General features: G+C 42.9%; 1 protein-coding gene and 1 long non-coding RNA gene across 8 annotated transcripts in view; one reads left to right on the top strand and one right to left on the bottom strand.

Moving 5' to 3' along the window:
* JPH1 (junctophilin 1) overlaps window positions 1–14,318 on the bottom strand; it is a 76,711-nt gene that overhangs the window by 55,620 nt on the left and 6,773 nt on the right. The window lies entirely within an intron of this gene.
* LOC106839187 (uncharacterized) overlaps window positions 1–14,318 on the top strand; it is a 67,359-nt gene extending 53,041 nt beyond the window's left edge. For all 3 annotated transcript variants that reach the window (XR_011493127.1, XR_011493126.1, XR_011493125.1), the window contains one exon: window positions 1–14,318. This exon is cut by the window's left edge. This is a non-coding gene — a long non-coding RNA (uncharacterized lncRNA).

Here is a 14,318-nt window from a genome sequence, read left to right as displayed (position 1 = left end):
CCAGACCAACTCTACTCGGTACCAGACACACCCATTATACAGGAAACCCCTTTATTCATGCCGTCTCTCTAATTTTTCCCCCTTTTCTCATCCCTGAGCATTTCTTTAGGGCCAGCATTCGCATACATACATGCTTACATAACACTGTTTATGGGGGACGCTTGAGACTTTTATTTTCTTTCCTTTGTTGGTTCACGCCTTCTGTTTCCCTTGAAATATCTTTAAGACTTTATTATTGGGCACGAATACAGCAGAGGCTCTGTAACTGTTACAAACATAGCAACTGTAATTTAAAGAAAGTTTTCAACAATAAAATTCAGTAACTGAACTTCAATACCACAAAATTAACACACGACTAAAGATTCTGAAGGAAAAAATGAGAACCCTTAATATGTTCCTTTCCCTTGTTTTCACTTATAGAATTAAACATTAGTGACTGTCTGCTCACTCTGTAATCAGATTTTAATCATTCCAACAATGGGTTGAAAGTTACTCTGATTTAGTGAGAAGGAAGAACAATAATGTAATTCTGAAAAATGCTTTTACTGTCAAGCTCATACAGGAACAAGAAAAAAAAAATCCAAAATATTACTAGGGTATGCAGCCAAGTACAAAGTCTTCAGAACAAGTTAATCTATTCTTTCTTAATTCCTGTAAGACTGGTCATTTAGATATTTATGTAAACTGCTTCGAAACCTGTAGAGAATGAGACAGGCACAAACAAGCAAATAGTGACTGAATGAATGGCTTTGCATTATTATTTAACTACCTCCTACATGTGTAAGTTATCTCCAGGTAACTCTAGGCATGTGGAGGGGTCAGGCCCAGGTTCTCTCTCCCTTCTGGTCTAAGCGCGGTACAAAGTGTGTAAGTAACAACACCTCTGAGATGATCAAGAATGACTGAGACGTGAGTTGTGCCCTGGGAATGCTGGAGGATACTTCAAAATGGTTTTAATTTGGCTCAGGTGTTCCCAAGTACGGTCTTGCTCCTCACAGTTTACCCAATAGGACACTTACCATCTTCTGATTGAGGACAAATCTGGAGTTAGAAAAGTAAAATGTCAGCGCTGTTTCACTATGTTTACTAACCGAAGAACCTCTACAATAAACATCGCTGGTACAGTTATGTGAGGGCAGGTCTAAAAACAGGCAAAAGGAGGGGAATTCATTCACACAGCAGCGGTGGCCCAGACTTGGGCTTTCTGTGACAATCTGGTCCAGTTTCCCACTTCCTCACCCCATTCTACTGATAAGAAAGAGAGACCCAGAAAGATTACTTGTTTAATATGTTTGAAACAACTCACCCATATTCTGGGAATGAATGAACCCTTCGCCAAACTTATTTAAGGGCATTAGAATATGAGACACACAAACATCTTACGTTTGTCTCTGTTCCTCACCCACCACTTCTGGTCCATCGATTGCTGATCATTTCATCCCTTGCTTCCCTACCAGCCCTGCCCGTCACTGGGGCTTCATCACGTCCTCTATAGACTAGGTCTCTGGTCTTGGCCCCACTGAAATCCATCTCAAAGGCAGATGGCTCCCTGCTCAAACCCCTTCCAAGACTCCCCAAGGCCAACAGCAGAAAAGCCAGCTCCCAAACCTTCACAACCTTGTTTCCTATCATAACCCAACCTACACTCACCACACTTCAGTGTGCCTGAGAATAACCTGGTAAGCTCATTCAGTGCAGACTTCTGGGCCTCACCCAAAGAAATGTTAATTCAGTACTGAGTGGGGGACCAAGAATTTCCACGTGGCCCTTGTGATTGCCACAGGGGCCGGGCGGATCACACCTGGAGAAGCACTGCTCTTCCACTATCCAACTGCTTGTAGGAACTCATCTATGCCCTTCCACTCCACTTTATCTTCCTTCCGTCTGGAGCATCCTTGCCACCCTTTGCCTCCTGCCTAATCTCGACTCGAAATCCAAGGCGCAGGCTCAGCCCTCTACCCTTAAGCCCCCCTGAGCATTTGCTGTACCTCCTTCTTTTGCCTTTCGGTAGTTTTTTCTTAGAATTTGCCATATTATATTGACATTATCTGGTGATGTTTGTCACATCCACAAGACTTGTGGCTGTGGAATGAATAACATCTGTCAAATGAATCAGTGGCAAAATGAACTATCTGACTAAGCAATACTGCTCCCAGACAGATCTTCCTTTACGAGCTGAAGGAGAGTTTTTTTTTTTCTTTTTTTTTATTGAGTTACTGATAGGTTACAATCTTGTGAAATTTCAGTTGTACATTAATGTTTGTCAGTCGTGTTGTAGGTGCACCACTTCACCCTTTGTGCCCACCCCCCACCCCACCTTTCCCCTGGTATCCACTAAACTGTTCCCAGTCCATAATTTTAAATTTGAAGGAGAGTTTTTAACATGGGTTAAAGCAAAAAATTCCTACCCCAGTTCTCAAAATCCAGCAGAGGGAAAGGCTTGGGCTCTGATGTTACGCTGTCTGGGATCCACCCTAGGGAGGTCTTTTGCTCGTTTTGTGAACTTTCTATGCCTCAGTTTCCTCCCCAATTACAGGGTTGCCATGGAGATCGGATGAAATGACAGATGTCAAGTTCACAACACAGGTCCAGGCTCCAGGTAACCACTCAGGAAACGTCAGCTCTGTTTGCACGTGGCCAAGAGATGTCATGCAATTGCTATCCTTGGACCACAAGGAGAGGGGTGCTTGCACTGGGGCAGAATATACCACGGGGGAAATGTTCAGCAGTGTCTACACTGCTTCCATATCTGGAAACATTGCCAAAAAATCAATTTACTGCCAACTAGCTAACTTTGATGTCTCTCTATCCAAATACTGCTGATGAGATCCTGTGACCATCAAAAGTCGTATCTTCCAGGCTCTATGTGGAAACAATTTAATTAAAATTAAATTAAAATGTGATTTAGGGGCTGGCTCCATGGCCGAGTGGTTAAGTTCGCTCGCTTCACTGCAGCGGCCCAGGGTTCGGATCCTGGGCATGGACATGGCACCGCTCGTCAGGCCACGTTGAGGCGGTGTCCCACATCCCACAACTAGAAGGACCTGCAACTAAGATATACAGCTGTTTTCTGGGGGGGTTTGGGGAGATAAAGCAGAAAAAGAAAAAAAAAAAGAAGATTGGCAACAGTTGTTAGCTCAGGCACCAATCTTTAAAAAAAAATTGTGATTTAAATTAAAACTAACTACTTAAAAAACCTAACATGTTTTTTAAGAAACCACTAGTCCCCTTCCCTTTAGCATTATAGAATTTGCATCCACTTTACTTATATTCTGTTGATAGTGGTCCTATTGTCAGGGGTAAAACTACTTATTCGAAGAGACATTTTGTTAGGTTTTCTTAATTTAGTCCGTGCCTGCTATGGACCTTGAGGGTAATCACAAAAGACTTCCAGGGGTTATGCAAAGGAAAGGGGCCCGGGGATGAGGCCACCCCAGGCAGACAGCTGCTTGTGCAAAGGACCCCACGAAAGCGTCTGTGACAAGCTCGCCCAGGCTGGCTTAGGGGCTTCCCAGCGGGGCCCTCCGACCTGCAGACCCACCGAGCTGACAGCACCTGTCCTGCTGCACAGGAGCGCTATGAACCTGCCTGAGTATTGCTCTTAACGACAGGTTTGGTTTCTTATTCATCCCTGTATTCCTAGGGCCTAGTGCCATGTTTGCATGGAGCTGGCACTAAATAAATGTTTCCCAAATGATGTTTCTTTAGCATAATAATTTGTGAGAGTGATATTCTGTTCCAGTATGTTGCCAGGAAAGAAACAGGCCAAAAAGATCTTGCTCACGGGGTAGGCGCCTTGAACACCAATCTTAGAAAGCATAATTCCACAAATTTAAGAACAGACATTCTGATACCTGAACTGCATTGTCGTAAGGCAACAGATCCCCAGTCTCTTAATGTGAGAATTGCTTTATTTGTACTTAAAAAGAGCTGTGTTTAGTATCATGTACATGGAAGTCCTTTCTCAGCAATGTCTTTGCTCCCCAGGTGTGCAGGTCTCTGCTCTCTATGTATAGAGCAAATCTTGCTGAGTTCCAGGCCATGTTTCCCGCTGTCTTTTGGGCCAGCATCTCAAAATTCAAGAAGTCAAAAATCAAACTCATCTTCCTCTCTAAACTTGCACCTTCCTCTCTGGTCCCTGTCTGAATAAATAGTACCACCATCCATCCAGTTGGCCAAGTCAGAAACTGAGGAGTCAGTCTGATTCTTCCTTTTCTAGTTTGCCACACTTATTCAATCAATCATCAAGTCCTACTGAGTCTGCGTGAGAGGTTCTCACCCACACGTTCGCTTCTTCCCATCCCCTCTGCCACCGCTTAGCTCAGTCCATGGGCGCTTACCTAGACTACTAGTTAGTAGATTACTACTTGATTTGTCTCCAGTTTTATTGCTCCCCGCTCTTCCCAAACCCTATACCACCTGCAACCAGTGTGATCGTTCTGAATTTAAAGACGTAATTCGTCTCCTTAACACTATCAATGGCTCTCTCCTGTCTTTGGGATAATGTCCAAACTTGCCCTTATAGACCAACGAGCCCCTGCTTACTTCTCCACCTCATCTCTCAACACCCCTCAGCTAGCACTCTCTTTCCCACCGGTACCAAACATTTTACAGTACTCCAAATATATGTGGGCCACTATCCTTTGCACCCTCGTCCATCTTCTAGACAACATCCGCATATTCTTTGGTTCTCAAGATGGAAGCCACCTGCAGAATCCTGCCTCCAGCCCCAGGCTATGATTAAGTTCCTCCCATGTGCTACCTATGCTCCCAGCAAGGTGCCACTCATCTGATGGGTAACTGCTTTCTATCTGTCCCAACCAGACTCCATGACGGAAAAGACTGGTCCTAATTATAATTTTACATTTACATAGTATGTAATTGATTAATGTTACAAAGAGTGATTAAAATTAATATTTCATGGAGATAAGAACCAAACCAAATTATAAAATGGGCTGATAACTGAGTGTCTTTCTGCGAATCCACGCCAGAGTGTTAAGTGATGACAGATAAAGGCTAAAGACACTCCCCTTTCAGGGTATTTGCATCTTTTGCATCTTTCCAAGGTAATCTATCAATCCAATAGCTCAGCTCATTCTCAAATCACTGTGCTGAGCAGGAGGGGTGGCAACAAGCGACCAGGGCTGGTGGAGGGGCGCATAAAACCCATCATCTCATGCTCCTCCATTCTCATTTTTTTTTTTTTTGAGGAAGATTAGTCCTGAGCTAACATCTGGTGCCAATCCTCCTCTTTTTGCTGAAGAAGACTGGCCCTGAGCTAACATCCATGCCCATCTTCCTCTACTTCATACGTGGGACGCCTGCCACAGCATGGCTTGACAAGCAGTGCTAGGTCCACACTGGGGATCCGAACCGGCGAACCCCAGGCCACCGAAGCGGAGCGTGCAAACTTAACCACTGTGCCACTGGGCCGATCCCCTCCATTCTCATTCTTGACCCTAAACTGCTAGCTTCTATAGGATATCTCCTCAACGAGTTTTGAATAACAGGCTCCCTCACATGTACCTCAAACCCTTCTCCTAATGGATGGAAGTAAATGTATGAAATCTTGAAATACTAATTCAAAAAAACTCCCAGACCAATGTAAAAAATTAAACAGGGACTTCTAGACCAAAGAATTGAGAGCAAAATTCAATTGACTTGATACAGGAAAATTCAGCAAAATTTTCACCTTATTTAAAAGTTTTTAAAAACTAACAAAATTATTTGTTAATCTCTGGCATACTCGATTGTTTTAAAAACTCTATCAAGTGAATTAATGTATTTCACTTGGCTTGAGTAAGTTTCTTTTGGCACACAGGGAAATCCTAAGAAGATCTGACTTCAAAGAGTTGGACTGTTTTGGAGGCAATCTCGATTCTGTACATATTAATTAAATTTCTGATAAAGCAGCTTATTTTGAATTGAGTGTATTATACAAATAAATGGGAAACACCAACTAAAATAGAAGGGCAAAATTATTAAAAGCTTATTTGGTTTTCTTCTCAAGAGGCCGTTGAACTAAAGCTGAATTACTTACATAAATACCTTTGGCATTTGTTGGATCCTGTTTCTAAACACAATGTTCATATTTCATCTATAATAAGAAAAGCATCTCAAAGATTTGCAAGGCACTAGTCTTGCAAGCGTCCAGTTTGGTGTCTTGAGTAAAGTGAGATTGGCAGAGTCAGCTTAAGCCATAATGGAAAGTTGTGAGCGGGGTGCTTCGGCTGCCTGGCAGCTGCCGCTCCCGGTTCACCGGCTACGCTAGCATGCACACGCCACTCTGCCACTGGCCCCGAGACCGTTTGTGCAGGTCAAAGCTAAAATTCATATGGGATGGAACATGATAAGAAAACATCCTATTAGGGTGGTTTTCATGACAAATCAAGCTATACTAAAAAACTAATTACTGCTTTAATTCTTTATATTTACGGAATCAGGCAAATGTCATGCTTCAGAGCTGGATGAGATGGCACCTGCTGAAATTTGTACCGTTTAAAGCAAACTCGGATTTCTACAGTTAAAACAAGGCCAACGTGTGTCCCAAAAACCTAGCTTGTCATCACCTTGGATTGTTGTCTTTTTATCTCCACTTTTTACGGCCAGTTTTCACCGAGATCTCCACAGAATTGAAGATTACCTCACAGCCCATTCACATCATATACAGCATCTTCCTGGGCCCTCCCTGTTTAATCAAAGTAGAGAGCCACGTCTACACAGTCATGCTTTAAAATGTATGTCTTTAAGGGCCCCAAACTGGATAACTCTGTGACCCTCCCATTGGTATGGTCTAAGACTAATTTTCATTAAATTTGCATTGCTGGAACCTCCTTGTTAATCATTAAAACAAACGCCCATCTCAAGGCCTCAGTTTCTGAATGGGCCTGGACTTGGGAGGGTCGGAGGAAGAGTTTCTTAAAGAGAGAGCTTTAGAAACAAGATACCCTAAGAACGCTTTATAAGGTTCTCATAACACAATATGTTCCCATGTTGTGTGTAATGGTCTGTTTAATGGCGAGGTGATCTAACGTCAGCGTTGAAGGAGAGGAGCTGAGTTCCCCAGTGAGGCCTCTGGAGTACAGCCAAGCTTTACCCCTCGCTTGAGGGCATGACAGAGCTGGCGCCTAGGTTATCTTTCCGGTTTCAGCTGCTCCCTCGGCAGCACACCCACGCAGAGAATTCTCAGTGACTGCTCGGCCCATAAAGCAGGCCTGGGCCCCATGATACGAAGAACTGTGTCTTTCTTTAAACAGCCTGGAGAAGCACGGGAGGAAATTAGAGCAAGCGCCTCACTTTCTCCCGTGGGAAATGGGCGTTCTTTGCTAAAGAGGAGAAACATGTATTTAAAAATTTTACGTGCAATACAAAAACTAGAATACACATAAGGGGTAATGGTGACCTAGACTAATAGACCTAAACAGTATGAAGACAAAATCTTTATTATCCCATATTGTCTTCAGAATAGTACCGCAGCATAGCTTTATGCCATTTCTTTGCTCATTTTCTTTTCAGTCTGAAAAAATAAAATTGTTGGGGCCAGCCCAGTGGTGCAGTGGTTAAGTTTGCACGTTCTGCTTTGGCGGCCCAGAGTTCACTGGTTCGGATCCCAGGTGTGGACATGGCACCGCTTGGCAAGCCATGCTGTGGTAGGCGTCCCACATAGAAAGTAGAGGAAGATGGGCATGCATGTTATCTCAGGGCCAGTCTTCCTCAGCAAAAAGAGGAGGATTGGCACCAGATGTTAGCTCAGGGCTAATCTTCCTCAAAATACATAAATAAATAAAATAAAATTGCCTGTTGACAGTACATTGACCTCACACAGGTCTGCAGCTGGGAATGGAGTGAGTCTTGACACATGCTCATGTCTGCACACAAGGGGTCAAGCTTTGTGGCTTAACTCCCTTCCTTTCGTTTATCCCTATTTCTGCTTCCCAAGCTTTCCTTCTCTTCCTTTTCCTCCCTCCCTCCATCTTTACCTCTAGCCCACTCTTGCTTCTTGGTCATCCAGCAACCTTCACCTTGTGGAAGGGGACTTGTAGGAATGACACATTTCCCGAAACATTAACTATAAAGTGATTGACAGTTTACAAAGCCCTGTGACACCCACTCTCTCATTCAACCCTTAAAACGACCCGTCTGTGAAGAAAGAGGCAAACATCACTTCCCATTCACAGCAACTTCTCTGCACCTCAGACACTGAGGGTCTCAACGAAGCCTCTGGGATGTGTCTGCAGAAGGGCCGGGATAACAGGTGGAAGCCGGCAAAAGACAGACAGCAAAGGCAGACACGGAAGAACAGGAGGCCCAGCTAAATAATGAGTGCTCCCTTCAGCTGTAAATTCCCACTTTTTGGTGATTTTCCCCCAAAATTTCTTTACCCATCTTTATTAAAATGGCTTATAAGGCATTACGAGGAATTCACCTTCCTGCAAAAATCACTTATGCTAATAACTAAAAATTAACCAGAGCCCCAGGAGAAGGAACAAAAAATTCATGGAAACAGTAATCTAAAACTGTTTTTAAAGATACGACTACTAACATTACACAAAAGAAATAAAGATAGAATATAAACTGTAATTTTGATTTGCAAAAGAGAATCCTTTCATCCAACAGAATTTGAGAATTTCAAATTTCTGGCCCTTCACAATAACTCGGCAGAGATTAAACTTTTTCCTAAAATTGGTGGTTGCAAGTTTAGTTTGGATCCACAATGTGCACTGACTCATGGTTGACTTTGGGTTGTAGTTACCAATAAGTAAAGTGTGAATCGAATCAAGTAATCCTGTGAGGGGCTGTTCTGCTGAATATAACTGTTTAAGAAAATTGACCCAAAAAAAGGCAGGACAAGAAAAACCTTCGAAAGGAAATAAAGACAGCTGAATATTCAGAAACCTTAGATTTGTAAAAGACAATAGGCTCTTATGTTCTGACTTATCACCTATTTTGGTGAAGTCAAATGTGTATGATGAGCTACTGTTGTTCTAGTCAGTACAAGCGGACTTCTTGGAGTTTCCACCTCTGTTCAAGGGAGGCACTCGCAGGTACCACTGGACCAGCTCAGACCTATGGAGGATGGAGATAACAGCCTGGCTTAACCTGAAGCTCTTAATCCCTGGCGACACCTCAGTTCTGACACTTTAATGATGCTGACTTGATTAAGACAAAGGGCACCTGTGACACATGCTTGTGCATTTTCTGCATTTCCTTGTCTATGTCAGATCACAGCACGATGAATGACGAGAGCTACGTTTCCTTCCTCATACCTGCGGTTTATAAATGTGCCGCAAAACGGAATTAGAAGCACTGCCAGTGTTCAAACCCCAAGTAGTGAGAATTTAATTCACTCATCCATCAAATATTTACTAGGGCCCTTACGAAGGTGCCCTGCTCTGAACTAGCTGTGGGGACACAGAGCAAGCCGGGCTGCCTTCAGGGTCTGGCTTTCCAGACTAGTCGGAGAAAGCGATAAGAAACAAACATACTGAAATACTCAATGATGTTGAGACTAATGGGTGGATTTAGACTGAGGTCAAAGGCAGTGGGTTGGAGGGTGTGGGGTCAGGGAACCTTTCCGTGAAGAAGAGACTCCGTGCCTAAACCTGGGGAAGGAGCAGGCTGAGGGGCTGAACAGGGGGCCAGGCACAGGGAAAGGATGAGCCAAGTCCCTCCTCAGAACTGAAGGAAAGCTGTCCTGGCTGAATCATTCTGAGCATGGAGGGAAAGCAGAAAGTGGGATGAAACTGTAATATTTAGTCTTTTTAAAAGAAACATATGGGAAATATATTTTTCCTGTAAGATTTTTTAAAAGCTATGTCATTTTTACACTTAAGCCCCAAATTGGCAAACATGGAATCCGATCTCTAGTTCTGAAAACAGATGCAGTGAGCTCACCTGTGACCAGATCCCCTGAGCCTGAGGCCCTCCACATTCTATCTGGCTGCTTCCACACCCCAGCACAGGTATATCTGTGACAAGCGCCCGTAGGGCTGAGGCTGGGCAGCGAACAGCATGGGGCCCCCTCCTGATATGACCTGTCTAGGTGCTGCTGTTACCACCTGAAGGGGTAACAACCTTACCTGGGGAGAGGTTGGGAGCAGCAAAGCCCCACATGACTGCCCAGCCTGTCCCACTACTGACACTTCATGGTAATGCTGGGTGCCTGCCCAGCCAGCATCCTACGAGCTTCAGGGAGGCTGGCCACAGGTCAGCGAATAGTGGGAACTATTGCACCCCACTCTACCCTCCTCCATCTTCCAACTTGGCTTCTTTCTTCTAATCTGTCTGACACAACGAAGCCAGAATAAGCAAATGCCTATGGTCCTTTAGGCCAGCTCTCTCCCATCCTCTTCACCATACCTCTTCCATTCTCCAGCACGATAATTATTTCCTCTATGGCTCAGATTCTATAAAGTTCTTCTCTTGTCCACATCCCTTTCTAAATTATCTATTCATTTCCATACAAGTGTGGTTCTCTAAGGGCCCCTTATTTGCTATCTCCCAAATGCCTCACTTTACAATTCTTCCTTAAAATATTTTACTTAAGGAACAATAATTGAACATCTCTTAAGGAATTATTGGAGACAAGTTAACGGAGTAAAAAATGCCCAAATGACGTAATTGAAACAACAGGGACAGTGGGGTGACCTTGGGCAGAGTCTTGGTTTCTGAAAATGAGGGGCTTGAAATGTTCAGAGTTGCTCCGCGACCTCTTAAACGTTTTTTAAAAACACAAGGTTGAGACACTTTCTCAATTCCAAGTGATGAATTTTACGCGCAGGACCGAGACAAGAGGGGAACGAGACATTTTGTGAAATCTTATAAACACAGTACTTTTGGGATTAGAACAAAAACTTAAACAGTATAGTAGTCAGTAAATTATTAGCAGCCCTTACAGTTTTAACTCGTTAAGCGCTAACCTGCTAGTCAACTATCAGTATCTACTAATTCTTTATCTGCTGCATTATTTCCTCTGTCTACTGTGATGCCATCCCCATATTCCCTATCTGTAAGAATGAAACAGAGGCTCGTAATAAGCCTTCAGAAATAGGCCTCCTGTGTGTTTACTGGAAGACACACCATTCCTTCTTCGGGGAAGCAAAGGAAAGGTCCACAGATCTACCATGTTTTCCTGAATCTTTGGGCCAAAGATGGTTGGCTCCATGTCTCCCGATTTCCCCGAGGAGACATTATTGGAGGATACAATTATTTTCCCTCGGAGCTTGAGGCTTTGCTTCAAGATAAAACAGAGTGATGGTGCAAAAGAGGATCCATTTCCCTGGGACTTAAACAAAACCCTCTACAGCACAAGAAATGACAGCAACAGCACAATGATTGACACTATCTGGGTGGCAAAATGAAATGATCAATAACTATTAATCGATCAGCTCCGTTCATTGCTAACAGTGAACTAATGATTTCAACAGTAGCAGCTGCCAGGAGTCATACTTTCTGGTTCTTATTCGGCCATTCCTGGGGCAGGGAGAGAAGGAGGGTGAAACTTCATGTTCTTAAACTTTCGATACTTTTAAAAACAAGAACATTAACAATGACAACTACTACAGGGGTCAGGAAGCACCGAGCAGACACTCAGGCATTACAAAGAGCCATAGTTTACGACACTGATATAGCTAGAAGCCCTTCCTCCGGGCAGCAAGCTCCAAAATCTTAAGAGAATCTTTTTTTCTCTTTATTTTTAAAAAAGGTTTTTAAAAGAATGTGGAACTCTAAACTCAGAGCTATTACAAGGGGCACCTCAGTCCTTCAGCGACTTTCTACAAAGACAAGTTGCAAAACTTTTTATCTCAAGTAGCCATTAAAGCAAGGAATCTGGAAAGAGGACTAAAACAGTCAAAGTAAGTAAAATAGAAAAGGTTAATGGAGCTTTTTTCACTTTTTGTCTCTTGTCATCCAAACAGTATTGCTTTTTTAATTGTGGTAAGAACACTTAACATGGGAGCTACCCTATTAACAAAATCTTAAGTGTACAATACAGTCCTGTTAACGACAGGCCCAACGTTGCACAGCAGACCTCTGGAACCGAGTCGTCTTGCTTAACTGAAACCTTATACCTGTTGAACAGGAACTTCCCACTTCTCCCTCCTCCCAGCCCCTGGCAACCACCATTTAACTCTGTTTCTGTGACTCTGACCATTTAGTGAGATAGCTCGTGTAAGCGGCATCACGCAGAATTTGTCTTGTGGCTGGCTTATTTCAGTTAGCGTAATAAATTCAGTGTTTTTTAAACAGCTAAGTGAAATCTTCATGAAGTTAACTAGAACGGTGACAGCTTAACCTAAAGACTTCTTGATTATAAACTGTATACTACTGTCCTCCCAAACTACATAATACCACCCCCGAAAGACTCTCAACAGCGAGAGAATGTGGCTAGGACTTGGGTAAGAGTTTTACAATGCTAGCATTAACAGAGATCATCTTTGCGTTACAAGTGGTTCCCTTTGGTAATGCACATTCCTCCCATTTAAACTAGTCATAAAAGTCAGTAATTAAAGCAAGGGTAAGAAAGTCATTGCGAGAGGGTCCTGCACAGGTTTATCTTCCATCTGCCAAGACGAAACTGCCTCTAGAGTATCACTCGATGGTACGGGGAAAATAAAATGGAAGGATCCAGGAGTGCATTTAAAACTAGAGGCTAGGGCCTAACAGAAAGTATATCACTAGCTCTAAAAGTTAGCTGAGGGCCGGGGAAGCCAAAAAGATTAGATGTGGCAAGTCTCCTATCTACCAGCACACTGAAAAGCAAGTAGATGCAACACTTGGTAATCAGAGAAAACTACGATCTAGAATAAAAGACGCTTGGCAGAGAAAAGAGGAGACCCTTCATGAAATTTTGTGCCGATGAACAAGAAATATTAACTTTCAAATAGGATTAGTTTGGGATAAAATGGAAACCTTGGAGACTTCTAATATATATCTACAAATAAGGAAAAAAAAGACCTCTTCCATTTTCCACTTAGTGTTTCAGACACTCCTAAGTAAATAACAGCCATAAAATAGGGGCATTAAAAAAAAGAAGAAGAAACTTTAGAAGTCTGGAAGTACTAAGTTGAACCATATGCGATCGCCATTTTTTGGTACATAAAAAATTCAAATATCAGAAATTTCATATGGTTCAACCAAAAAAAGGGGGGCTCATTAACTCAATGCTAAGAATGAAAACCTGAAGATGTATGAGTATTTTGTGGTTTCAAAAGGAGGTTTACTTCTATGGAAGAATACTACTGCGTCAGGAAAAGGATTTGTAATAATATATGCTAAACGTATGCCTCAAGTCACACGAAACTGTGGCCACCCAGTACCCACTCACATAAGCATAAAAATAAGTTTTTCCATTTATAACCATCCTTTTTCTTTTTTGGTCTAACACACGACATCCATCCCTAATAAAACTCTATCCCCAATAAATTTATCGTTCTCCTTGAATCCCTGAACCCTGCTATTAACAGGAAAACTTCAAGCACACAGTCCATCTGTGCCCCCATATACCCCACTTCTCAATCTGTTATTCACCAGCTCACTCCTCGCTCCAGCCCTTCTCTCCTGCTCCACTTTCTTCCAACCTTGGCACACTGACATTTCCATCTGTCCATGTCAGGTTCCCCCCACCCCTTTCCTTTTAATACACCAGTGATGTAATCTTTCCTGCATAGAACCTGGCGATTCTTGTGAGCCTTTCCCATGTAGATGAGCTCTACTGTTTACAGAATGCATGCTCGATTTTCTCGTGTAACTTTCTGTTTCTGCCATATCTAGATCTTGGTGACTTTCTCAAAACCGATCTCACCTATAAGGCATCGATAAACAGAATCTGAATTTTACAAACTAAGATAATTTTATAGGGGGAGTTGAACACACCCCCAACTTAAATATTAGAATACGGGGACTCAACCTATACTAGGTGTGTTTCCACGTGGATGGGTATTTTCTTTCTGGCACACAGAGGACAGTTAGCGCTCTCGGTGGCAGTACTTCAGGGGTATTTTTCTTTTTAACGTAACTTTCTGGACTCCGGAAAATGTACACAGGATCAGAGCAAACTCCAACACGTTAACTATTAAGGAAGTAATTTACAAGAGGAAGGGGACCTCAATGCACCTTCAATATTTTTTGATGATGGAACGTTTCAGATCAGAGTAGGTACATTCATTGCCCACTCTCATCGGATTGGGCTTAATCATTTTCCACCTTTGATTCCGGCACTTGCAGAACCTATTTGGCAATGTCACCAACAGACCGACATACATCATATTTGATATTCTACTGTTCTGAACGACCCGGCAGAACCCCCCTACCCTGCA

Source organism: Equus asinus, chromosome 12 (genome assembly GCF_041296235.1).
Source record: "Equus asinus isolate D_3611 breed Donkey chromosome 12, EquAss-T2T_v2, whole genome shotgun sequence".
Classification (NCBI taxonomy): domain Eukaryota; kingdom Metazoa; phylum Chordata; class Mammalia; order Perissodactyla; family Equidae; genus Equus; species Equus asinus.
Note: the sequence above shows the minus strand (reverse complement) of the source record. Positions and strands in the feature narration are given on the sequence as shown.